This window comes from Amblyomma americanum, chromosome 1 (genome assembly GCF_052857255.1).
Source record: "Amblyomma americanum isolate KBUSLIRL-KWMA chromosome 1, ASM5285725v1, whole genome shotgun sequence".
Taxonomy (NCBI): domain Eukaryota; kingdom Metazoa; phylum Arthropoda; class Arachnida; order Ixodida; family Ixodidae; genus Amblyomma; species Amblyomma americanum.
This window is the reverse complement of record NC_135497.1, coordinates 279898060-279909722: the sequence shown is the minus strand read 5'-3', so window position 1 is coordinate 279909722 and position 11663 is coordinate 279898060.

Genomic DNA, 11663 nt, shown 5'->3' with positions numbered 1-11663 from the left:
ACTATTAACCTTCTCTATGTTCCACGCAAAAGCGTGTCAGCACTCCCGAATCGATTGACGTCGCGGCCGACCAACACAGCGACTGCCTCTCTGGTCTTTTTTGCCATTAGTGTGTATGGGTGAGCTGTTCCCTTTCTCCTCCGCCCCGGTTAGAAACCTTCCCTGAGTCCTATTTTGCGGTGTTACGACTTTCCAACTCAGCCACGGCCGGTCTTGCCATTTCGGCCTCTTGCTCTGGGGTCAGATCTTTCACTTTTTTCCCGAGTTCCGCTGCCTACGTCCTGCACTACGCCTATTTTATATAGCAAAACACCATCCATTTTGTGTTGCTTGGGTGTCTGAATGCCCGCAACAGTGGCTGTGCCCGCATTTGCAATTGACGTTTGTGCTTTCGTTAGCCGAATATCCCGTTGCTTCATTTCTAGCTACATTTGCTTTGTAGTTCCTCCTTTGCTGTTATGCTTTTTATCTCCTCCCAACACTTTACGATCTCCTTATCCTCAAAGCCGCCGTCCGAGATTATGGCGACTACCTGCTGTTTCCTTATCGTTTTCACCCAATCGATCCCGAATCTTACACATATCCAGACCTGGCCCTTCCTACGCAGTTTTCGTCAGTCCATGACTACCCCTTTGTGATTGCTGTTCTCTCGGAAACGCGTTGGTGCAAAGCAAGGTTTACATGCGAGCAGACTTCTGCTATATGCTCACTTTCTCTACTCAAGGAGAGAAGGCGATACAGTCTCCATAACCGGAGCCATCTTGCCGCTGCCAACCAGTTGCCGTGATCCTGGATCTTAGCCGGTGCAGGGAGGAAGACGGACAATGGGACTGAGGTTGCTGACGAAAATATCGGGGAAGTGTAGAAACGAGACGAGCTAAAGAGGAAAAGCAGGAAATTAGTTGCGACGAAGGCCAGATGAAAATGAGCTCCCCAGCGGGCTTCGCCAGCCACGGGTCTCACGTGCTCTGCATTACTGGCGTTGATTCTAGACAGTAGCTCGATCACAGCACTGTCAATGTTGAATTTCTCTTTGTCGCCATCTTTTATTAATTAACCCTATTTCCCCGTAATGACTGCGTGTATATCTTAATGCCATCACTTTTCTCCTAGGAAGTCACTTTTATTAACAAATCAAACTCGCTCAGTTCGCACCCAAAATAGGTGAATAGGTGTTTTGGAACTGCTGCGGTTTCTCGGCTGAAATCAAGCGTTCATTGCAGGGATGCAGGCAATGTGATTCGATCATTCGGCAGGGCTTTAAAACTGACGACGAGAGAAACTAAAAAAAACAGTAATCATAGACGCGAACTGCATGATAACATGAACAAATTTCTGTCTCCGAAAAGTAACTGCTGCTATCCCAAAACGACATTTTGATCACTTTTAACCAAATCATTTACACCTTTGAATCATTTTACACGGTTCCTTTGTATGGTAGGCAATTTCAGCGTCACCTGTTGCAAAAGCTAATTGGAACGGCAGTTTCTTGAACACGGTATTACAAACACGGCGCTGAGACAAGTCGCAGCAGCAGGGGCGATAGTAAGGTGTTCTGACGCCAGGCTTTGCCGGTTGCAGAACTTTGATTGAGCCAGAAGCTTTGAATCAACAATGCAACTGTCAGTAAGTAAGTATACTGTGTACTACAAGCGAACGCTACAGAATGATGGGCAGGCACAGGTACAGAGATCTGCACGGTCGGCTGTTGAGCCACATGATGTATTTCGACTTCAAGAAAGAAGGTTGCGCAAATCAGACACTCATAAAACGCTACAAAAAACTGGCGCAAACTTACCAGGTAAGCGTGCGTCAGTGGCATCCTGTATGAATGTCTTATTTGCGTAACTTGTTCCTGTTCCTTTCGAAAGGCATACAGGAGTTACATACATCCAGCTCATCTGCGGGAGGTGCGGGGTTCGATCCCCAGCACTCCCTTATGCCCACCGGCTTCTGATGAGTGGAAGCTCTACAATGGCCTGGTAGCGATTCGTTTTCTCTGTGGCTTCTCCTTTTTTTGCTTCGTCATGATCCAGTTGTCGCTCTGTGCGCCGTTAAGAAAACAACTTACACGTTGAGCCAGCTTCTGGCGTCATACGTGTTATCGCGTGCCATTTTTTTTTTTTCAAAGGAGCACTCAGTACTTTCTGACTGCGATCACGAACGGTACAAGCTTGTTAAAACTGTACATATCCGCATTGGACAAACGGCATGATCTGCACGCTTGGAAGCGTTGAGAGTGAAATCTGCACTGGGCACCGCCAACGACAGGTGGCGCTAGATCCCTTCAGTGAGGCATTGCACTCTGACGTCTCAAGCAAGCAGTGCGCTTTAATGTGGCGAAGTTATGCCAGCGCCTATGATGCGACGCGGCAGTGAAGAGCTATGCATAAACTTCGGGAGAGTATCAGCGCCGTATTCGTTACATCTCTTGAACGATAAGCAATCGAAAACGAAAAGTAGCATGAATAATATGAATACTGTCAAACTCCACCCACTATCGCGCTAAAGTGTGAAATCATCGAAACAGGAACGCAACAAAACAAATTTTGTTACGCCCCTGTTTCGTGTCGAACGTAGCTAGAAAAGCTTAAACCCAAAACTGCATGTCTTCAAGGAAGTGCTCTACTATTTTCAACTTGGACTCGCTTGATGAATTTATACTCGCGGCGAAACAAAAGCTATTTGTACGTGGTGTTCATTTGGTCACGCTAGCAACGTACCCTAAAGTGAAAAGGGTAATCGTGCTTTAAGCTAATCTTTTCACAACATTTCCAGGTATTCTGAAGATAAAATTATTAGATGATTACGCGCTCAAGATACACCTTGGCTAAAAGGCACTGCGTGATGGAGGGCACGGGAATAATTTTGACCACCGGGGGCTTTTTTTCGCTTGCCGAAATTTGCGGCCGGGAGTCGAACTGACTCGGGCTCACTATCGCAATTACATTACATATAGTAAACCCAATGAACTAATGTGGCCTCAGAGCATTGACAGAATCATTTCATGTTCTTGAGTAAACAATTTCAACCAGCGTTGTGGATCATTTTGATCAAAAATTGAAATAAACCGCGGTTTTTCTCGAAGCTGAGGGATATAGAACCTGGATGATAATGGGAATAAATAACTCTGCACTTGTGACACCCTCAATATTTTCGAATTCGAGACATCTAGGAGAGGTTTGTTTGTTTATTTATTTATTTATTTATTTATTTATTTATTTATTTATTTATTTATTTTTAAGTGTGTAAGGAAGTTTAGTTTTATCACGTTCTTGCAGATTCTTAGACGTTTTGCTCGATAGTATACGAGTGCTCCTAACGGCCTCAAAGCAAATATACCGAAAGCACATTTCCCTAAAGGCACATATATATATATATATATATATATATATATATATATATATATATATATATATATATATATATATATATATATATATATAAATATATATATATATATATATATATATATATATATATATATATATATATATATATATATATATATATATATAAATATATATATATATATATATATATATATATATATATATATATATATATATACACATAAGGGCCTTATGTGACCTTTCAGGTTTTAACTTGAGACTGCTGGTAGCAGCGCGACCCGGCATCAGTAAGGAGCTTGGATAAATCGAAAAGCGTTCGCATATTCTTTAATCATCATCATCATTATACCAGTTGTGTTCACGCCAGGTCAAAGGAGCTTCTCCCAACGACACCCAACTACTGTCGTTTTGCACCACTTGAGGCACGGGCCACTATGCTAACAACTTTCCTATGCAGGTCGCTCTCTCTGACACTCTACTGCTCCCGACTGCTCTGTCACTCTAGCAAACGAGACGGTCAGACATCAGTTCTGCGCATCCCGTGTCGTACCCACGTCCATTTTAACTTATCAGTCTCGGCAAAAATATCCCCCATATCGTGTGAGTGCCAAGGCTTTCCTTAATTCAGATTTGCGCCAATATTTGCTGAGTGCCTGACAATGTTTGGTAGCTACACGGCATTCACGTGTGTGCCAAGGTGAGGCGTTTCATGTGACAGCAGTGGGCGCCGTACACAGCAAGGCGATGACCGTGAGCCCAGACTGTTCAACGCTCGCTCTACAGCCTTTCGCCTTCGCCCACAAAGGTCCTCGCAAACTCCTGCTCCAATGATACCAGCAGAAGCACTCAGGTCGCGCAAGCTATTCGCTGGAATCTGTGCACAAGCGGCGCACTTCTTCCAGCTCTCGGCATCTCGTTTGTTAATCGAGCGCCTACGAATATCATTCCTGCTCGGAATGTTTTCACTGTAGCTGAGGCTTTTGTGCATAAGCAACCCACAAGCGCCCCAACTATTTTTCACGTTTAACTTACCGGAAATGGAGGTAAAAAACGCGACCGATGCGATTATATTCGTGTCCTATGAAGACAGCTCGTGACTCACGCCTAAATGCGTTGTTGGCAGTGGTAAAAGCACAACCCGCCACATGAGCAGGGCTCCACTTTGCCACCAGCTCAAGTAGCGCCCTTGTACTTAGTTGCTGCATACGGCTTGCAAGAAAAAGTAAAAACAAAAACAAAAGGGCCCAAGCTGCGACCAAGTTTATCGACCCTTTGGCCACAGTCATCCCAACGACCAGCGGTTGTGTCGCGGGAGCTATTACTCACCTGCACCACAACGCCTGCAGTCATAAACTCCCATAGACGTCGCATTGAAGTTTTCAACGCCCTGTGCCAATGGGCCGCAACGCTGCCTGGCCTGCGTATGCTTTACGACGCCGTGAAGCTCAGACCTTCTTTGTGTTCCCGCAGACTTAACGCGTGCTTGAATGCAGCGGGCCCCTTTACACTTCTTCGCCGCGTCATCGATGCAGCGAACCGGCATGCACTGTGAAGCGCTGCAATATTAACAATAAAGAAAAGACACCTTAAAAGTAACAGCACTCAGCGTGAACGCATAAAGGGTTGAGGCACACATGCCGCACTCGATACTGATTTCTCTGATATGCGCCATTTGTCTCCCCTTTCTTTGTTACTTTTTATCAGGAGACGAATCATGATCGTTCCTGGTATCAGGGGTGGTTGGCAACCCTCCCAAAAAAACGAGGAAAGGAACGGGAACCAAGTGTATCCTTCTTCGCCCCAGCTCCCTGCTGGCTTCTTTTCTTTTTCTATTACTTCGTGGTGCTTCTTGAATAGACCGGGCAGAATTAAACGCGCTCAGGCTTCAAAGATTCCAAACCTGTTAAACCGCGCCCTCGTTGCATGCCTCTCCACCGCCCGCCTCACGCGCACTCTTTTCTACGGCACCTCTCTCTTTCTCTCTCTCTCTCTCTCTCTCTCTCTTTAGAAGGATGTACGTACTTGCGTCCGAGGATCGCGTTTGTGCACAATAATCCCACGAGTTGTTTCTGCCTGTTTCCTTCTACACAAAACCAAGAGAGGAGCTCTGCTGGCGCATCTCCGTCTCTTTCTTAAAGCTTTTTCTTTTTTCTCTCTCTTTTTACGCACGTTCTCTTCAAGACGGCCACTGCTGAATGGTGGCTCTGAAAAATGGGATGCGGCTACCATTCCACTTGCTCGCTCATAGAACTGCTTTTTTGATACGACGGCTAAAAAATGAAAGGAAGCAGGGATGAAAGGAAGCTGGCGTACACAGAAAAAAAAAAGAAAGCGCGCAGATACTCGCCGAGAACGCTGAAAAAAAAAATGAAGAGTAAGAACAAGTGCCTATTGCCTTTCCCTTTCTTATCTGTGAAGACTCATTGATAACGCGGCACACACGTTTTTTTTCTTCTTTCCTTCCCCCGATCACTTTCGGAAGCCCACTTCTTCCAAGGTCGCGGGACGTTCGCATCAGTGGAGCACAAGGCATCTCCCGGTCGGCCCAAAGTTTGCGAACCCCTCCGTATACCAGCCCCCAATGGCCCCCACCCCTTTCCGTTCGCTATACAGCATCCCACCGCCCCGTCACCAGCCCCTCGATGCTTCATGCCCCCACGCGATGTGTTTGGGATGCAAAGTTTTCGTGTTTCCTTTCACGTATGTTTCTACTTCTTTCAAATTTTTTTCTTGCTTTCAAGCAGGGATCCTCGATGTCGAACCGGTGCCGACTCGGCAAAGCCGTGCGTGTAAGCGTCAAAGCTTGCTTATGCGGCTTTTTTTTTCTATGCATGTTCTGTTTTTAATAAGAGGCTCACCTTCAGGCGGGAACAAATGATGGAGAAATGATTTTGCAAAGCTATATACATGCCGCAAACAGACACAAGTGAACCAGCCGTGCCCGGGCGAGAAAATTAATGGAACGCGTGTATGTGCTCAGAGCTGTAACTTGCTATATCTGCACGCACTGGCTTTCAGCGTTCATTCACTGTTTGCTGTTTCCTCTCACAGCTCGCCTCATATATATATATTACAGCGCGTACGTTTGCGCGTACACCCAAGTGTCGACGCATAATGGCTGCTCGCGCAAGTCTGTATAGGCGCATGTGCACTTTTATTCCTCAACAGGGCTATAGATATACATCTTCGGGAGTGACATTATTTAATGGAGTAAAGTGGCCATTTCGGAAGGCGATCGAGCTCTCTTTTTTTCTCGGAGACGAGAGCGGTAGGGGGCCCTCCGGAAAGTCATCATTTATCAATGCCGCATGGCGACACGTCTTCAGAATACTCTTCCATCCATCTCTTTATTGTCTTGCGCGCTGCTACCAAGTGCTGGCCTGTGAGAATAACCGACGGAGCAACCGGCGCGTGTGATGCACGTCCGTCGTTTGTGCTCGAGGCTTCGGCCTATTATGTGGCACGCACCTGAAGGCGCGCTTCGATTTATTCCGTCGCTGCGGTGCGATCGAAACGCCGTGCGGTGGCGAACGCCCCATCTAAAGACGGCGTTGACAAGGCCCCATAAAGGCGTCGGAAAAGAGGTCCTGAGTTATGGCTTCGTGCGGGGCATCTCCGCTGGCCATTGATACGCGTATGAATTTCTCGCTTACATTTTTTTTTTTTAGTGCGTGCGCACGTCTTCCGCGAACCTGCACCATTCTGCGGCCTCGTAGAATGATGGTTGTCGGCGCAACCGCAACATAGACGCACTCATGCTTGACTCCATTCTTCTTTCCACTTCGACTCACCTTACTCGCTCACTTTTTGTACGTATTTCGTGGCCTTTCTCCGTTAAAAGATGTAATTCGCATTTTAGGCGAGCGGACTGCTGCTGTGACCTGTTTTCGACTTTTTTCTCGCCGATTTCTCACCGATTTCTACCCGTCTTCTTCAAATTCTGACAAGTTTTTGAAGAACTGCCTGCGTCCAGAATGCGGGCACTTATGCATTACAGCCTGTCCGCATGACCTGTGCACTCGTTCGCTCTCAGCTCATCCTGCTCTCATTGGTCACCTTAGCTGCCAGTACTTTTCCTTAACTCTAACCTAACCCGACATGCAATTGCGCTCGGTGTTCGCTGAAGGAATGCAGCTAAGAAATTATAAGGGAGACCATAAGTCGTTAGATGCAGTGCTCGCGGGGAATTCTGCAGCAACCAGGTGAGCACAGAAAATTGGAAAAAAAGGGGGAGTGGAGTCTATCGCGTGCGTGCCAGCCAATTCCTCAGTAGTACAACCCAAGGACAACGAATAGTAGTCACGATCAGCGACACACTTGCCATATCAGTCCAGCATCAGCGCGGATAGAGGCGCCAGCGAGGGGCACTGCATTCAAGGAGTTGTACAATCGCGGAGGCGCACGCGCGCACCGCGGGTGGTTAGGACTTCGGAGGGACGGACTGGAGGCGTCCCGCTGGCTCAGCACGCGATGCCCGTCGAGACGTCGCCTCACGAGCGCCATTCACGTCCCGGCGACGGCCCCGGAACTGTGTCGAAGACCGAGCCAGTCTCCATGCCGAGCTGGCCGACGCTTCCTCCGCGTACCGTGAATAGTTATGAGCAGTGCGGCGGAAGGGAAGGACGCGTAATGGCTCGGTTTTTCTTGCAAGACGGACTACGCGTACGCCGAAGCCGGGGTACTGTCCTTCCTTACTCACGCTGAGGATTGAAGGCATAGAGTTCCTTACTCACGCTGAGCATTGAAGGCATAGAGTGGCCTCTGTGGCAAAGCTGTTCTCCAAGCGAAAATGTAATCAATTGGTCGCTTCGGAATGCAAGGTAGATACCGCGCTTGCTTTGCTTACACTAGCGTTTACGCTTTCTGCTTAGCAATTATTTTCCAATCGCGAAAATGAGGCGCCGGGGTAAGAGGGTCAGTGCTTGATTGATGTCGATCGCTTAAACTTAACTCACATCGAACGAGAATACCGAGCAAGCTTTCTGCGCTTCTGAGCGCTCTCATTATCAACCAAACCTTAACGAACTGTATTGCCAAAAGTAGCACGTCGGTATACAGGGAGCTTTGGGACAAACATTCGCAGCGCAAAAAAAAAATGCAAAATCAAACAATGGAAGCCTTGATAGCCCAAGTCGTCGTCCGCCGGGACGCGCGCGTGATGAACAGAACCACCGCTGCAAGGATCCACGCTCCCCATTCCGCCACGATCCCCCGCCGTGACAAAGGCGTTCAGGGTTCAAAAAAAAAAAAAAGAACAACAAGCGCGGAATAACAACGCACGTCGGAAGGAAGGGCCGTGGTCGGCGCCGGGGGGAAAGCGCGAGAAGGCGGTGAAGAATGATTTCGCTCCGGCGCTGCCGCCGCTACCTCGGAGAGCGGGTAGCGCCTCGGCTCTGCAGCGACGCGAGAGAAGCTCAGACGCACGCCATGAGTTGCGGACGCGAGTTCGCAACAAGCGGTGAAGAAGCCGGCGCGTCTTAAGAATGCGGCCGACGCCCTCTGCCGAACGGCGACCGGTAACAACGCGGAGCCACCCTCTTCCGAGACGTAAATAAAAAAGGCGGCCGAAGGGAAGAAACACGGGAGCTCACCTTCGGCTCAAAAGGGAGAGAGAGAGAGAGAGTCGTTCGCTTCTTTTCTCCCGCGCTGCACTTAGTCCGCTCGCTCGGGAAATGAAAGGGGCGCCGCGGCTCCTGGAAATGCAAATACTACTACAGCGGCGCGTTTATTTTGTCGCTCGCGCGCTGCCGGGCGAGGCTGCTCCTGCTGCTTTTCTGCGCGGAGGGAAACAACTTAAAGCGATCCACCAGGGAGGGGACGCCCATGGAATGCACAGTTTACGCTCACCGCCTAGGTGCCCCCCCCCCCTTTTTTTCCCCTTCTGCCTTCCCTTTACCCCCACGTAACGCTGTGGTGTCTCTTCGCTATCCGGTGCTGGCCTCCTCTTTTTGGGGACGGGCGTTGTGTATTTGGGGAAATTCCTGAGTGACTGACCGTTATGCCTGTGGCGCGTTGTGGGTTTGGTCGGATGTGTTTCGCCCCGAAAGAGAATGTTAGGCGTGTCATGGGAAGCTGCTTTTCTCAGTTTTTTTTTAAATTTTTAAACCTTGGGTAAAAACTGCGTCCGCTGGATAAAAGTGAAGCAACGACCGCCAGCCGCTGGCCGTCACTGACTCAAAAAGCTTACGCTCACAAAAGAGAGGTGGAGGAAAAGAAAATCCTTGTAATAAAAATGCAACGTGTGGAAAGTTCGAGTTCTGCTTCCTTCGTTGTGCGGATTCTTTCTCTGCGGCCGCTATGAAGCGAACAGTTTGTACCCAGTGCAGGCACGAAGGAAGCTGTAGTCAGCCTGGGAGGTTCCGGTTTAATGCCATGACAGAGATTAGTTTGGGCAGGAAAAAATATTGAGAAATAAAGTTCTCGTCTTTTCACTGCTGTTTGAGTGGGCAGGATACATTAACAGTGACGCTTGGTTAGTTTCTGCACTGCCCCGAGTGTCCTACTAACTCGCGAGTTCTCCGCTCAAGATAACTGGACAGAAAAAGCAACTAAAAATGACGGAGGAAACGGTACCACCGGACACGCGTTGTTTGTCAGAAATCGTAGGAACCACCGTCACATCCTATTGGGTGCGCAGATCAGAATTTGAATTTCAATGGTTGAACGAAGCCCTTCCTTCGTTCCTGCGCCCTCTCTTTCGACCTTTTATTTCTGCGCACTCCTTTCCGAAACCGGACTCCATCACTCGGCAGTGCGATCGGGTGTCCAACGCAAAGCACAAAACGGACTGCACCCACTACGGAGTGCTGTGCCAAGGCTGACGTCAATGGGAGACCGTGAACCCTTCTCAATAGCAGCGGAAGCACCCAAGACAGAGGCCCGGTCTCAAGAGCGGCCGGAGCTCCGGCTTGCGACGCCTGAGTACAAACGTCTGCTTCCACGGCGCCATTGTGTTCTTCAAGTGGCGAGCGACCGCAGATTCTTCCATTTTCGGTCGAGCACCACGATATCTGCACCCTGTCCCTCAATCGTTATCAAAGGGTCCCCACGGCGACCGTCACTAGCCGTCTCCTGCGGACAGCGAGCGGCACACGGCGCCGTGCTGTGATCAATGATCTTGGCGAAGTAGAAAGGTCGCCAGGGCGCCCGAGCCCTACATGTGCTTCCCTCCGCTGACCGCAGACAACCTCCGCGGCGCACAAAGCGTTCGCTGCCTGCATAATGCTCTCCCTAGGTGAGGAAGGGAGAAGGCTTTCGGGCAGAGAAAGGAAGGAGTCCTTCCCCAGCCGGGGCTTCTCTGTGCTCTCGATCAGCCTTTCTTTCGGCCCGATGAGCCAAGACTGTTCGGGCCAAAGTGGACCTGACGTGAGGACAACTGCCCAGAAGATAAATTACTCGGGTGGATTGTGGGCGCGGTATAGTCCGGCGGCCGGCATATACGTGAAGAAAGCTGGCCAGTGAACCCGCACCGGCAACCAAACAGGGTTGACTGCGTGCTCCAGTCTATACTCTCCTCCACAACTCCCCCGCCCTTCGCACACAGAAACACAATAGAGCTGGTCCCTTTGTCGCCATAACTCGTTCGTTCAAAACACAGTTGGAGTCGCATGCCGCCGGCAGAGTCAGGCTTGGTGACGCGTCCGTGTGCAGGTTAGACTTCGCGGATGCCCAGTCCCCAGTCCTGGCGGCGCTTTACAAAAAGAAGTTCTAACCACAAAGAACAGTGAGCGTGATTAGAGGGAAGAAGTCGGCTCCTGTGTGCGACATCCGGACGCCGTCCAAGAAAAGATGAGGCCGTGAAACTTGAGCCGTGCAGTTCCAGAACCGATCTTTGTGAGCGGGCCTACAACTCATTCACGCGTTGTCGAGCGCCCGTGTACCGTGTGTGAGCTCTGAAGTGGGTTTGTTAGTGGTGGCTGCCGTTTTTGGGAGCTTGGCCGCAGATTAAAATGCAGGCACACTGTAGAAGCGGCACCTGAGGTGCTCAATGCCTCAGCAGGCTGTGCCTTTGCCATGTAGTTGCTTTGTAAAACTTGGATGCCTGAATAACAGTTCTTGACACGATCCGCTACGCTGTGTCCAGTACAAGTGCTCCGTCACCGAGTCGTTCTGTTCACGCCCAAGAGTGGATCGAATTTCACAAGGGCAGTGCTTGGAGCTCACGCTCATGAATAGGAGTCTTCTTTCTATGCGTACACGGATATACATAGCGCAGTATGTGCTGCTGAAAAGGGAACTCTTTCAAGAGCTATATCATTGTACCTTTTTGGCGGTTTAATTCCTACTTTTTTAGTATTTAGTTGGAATGTT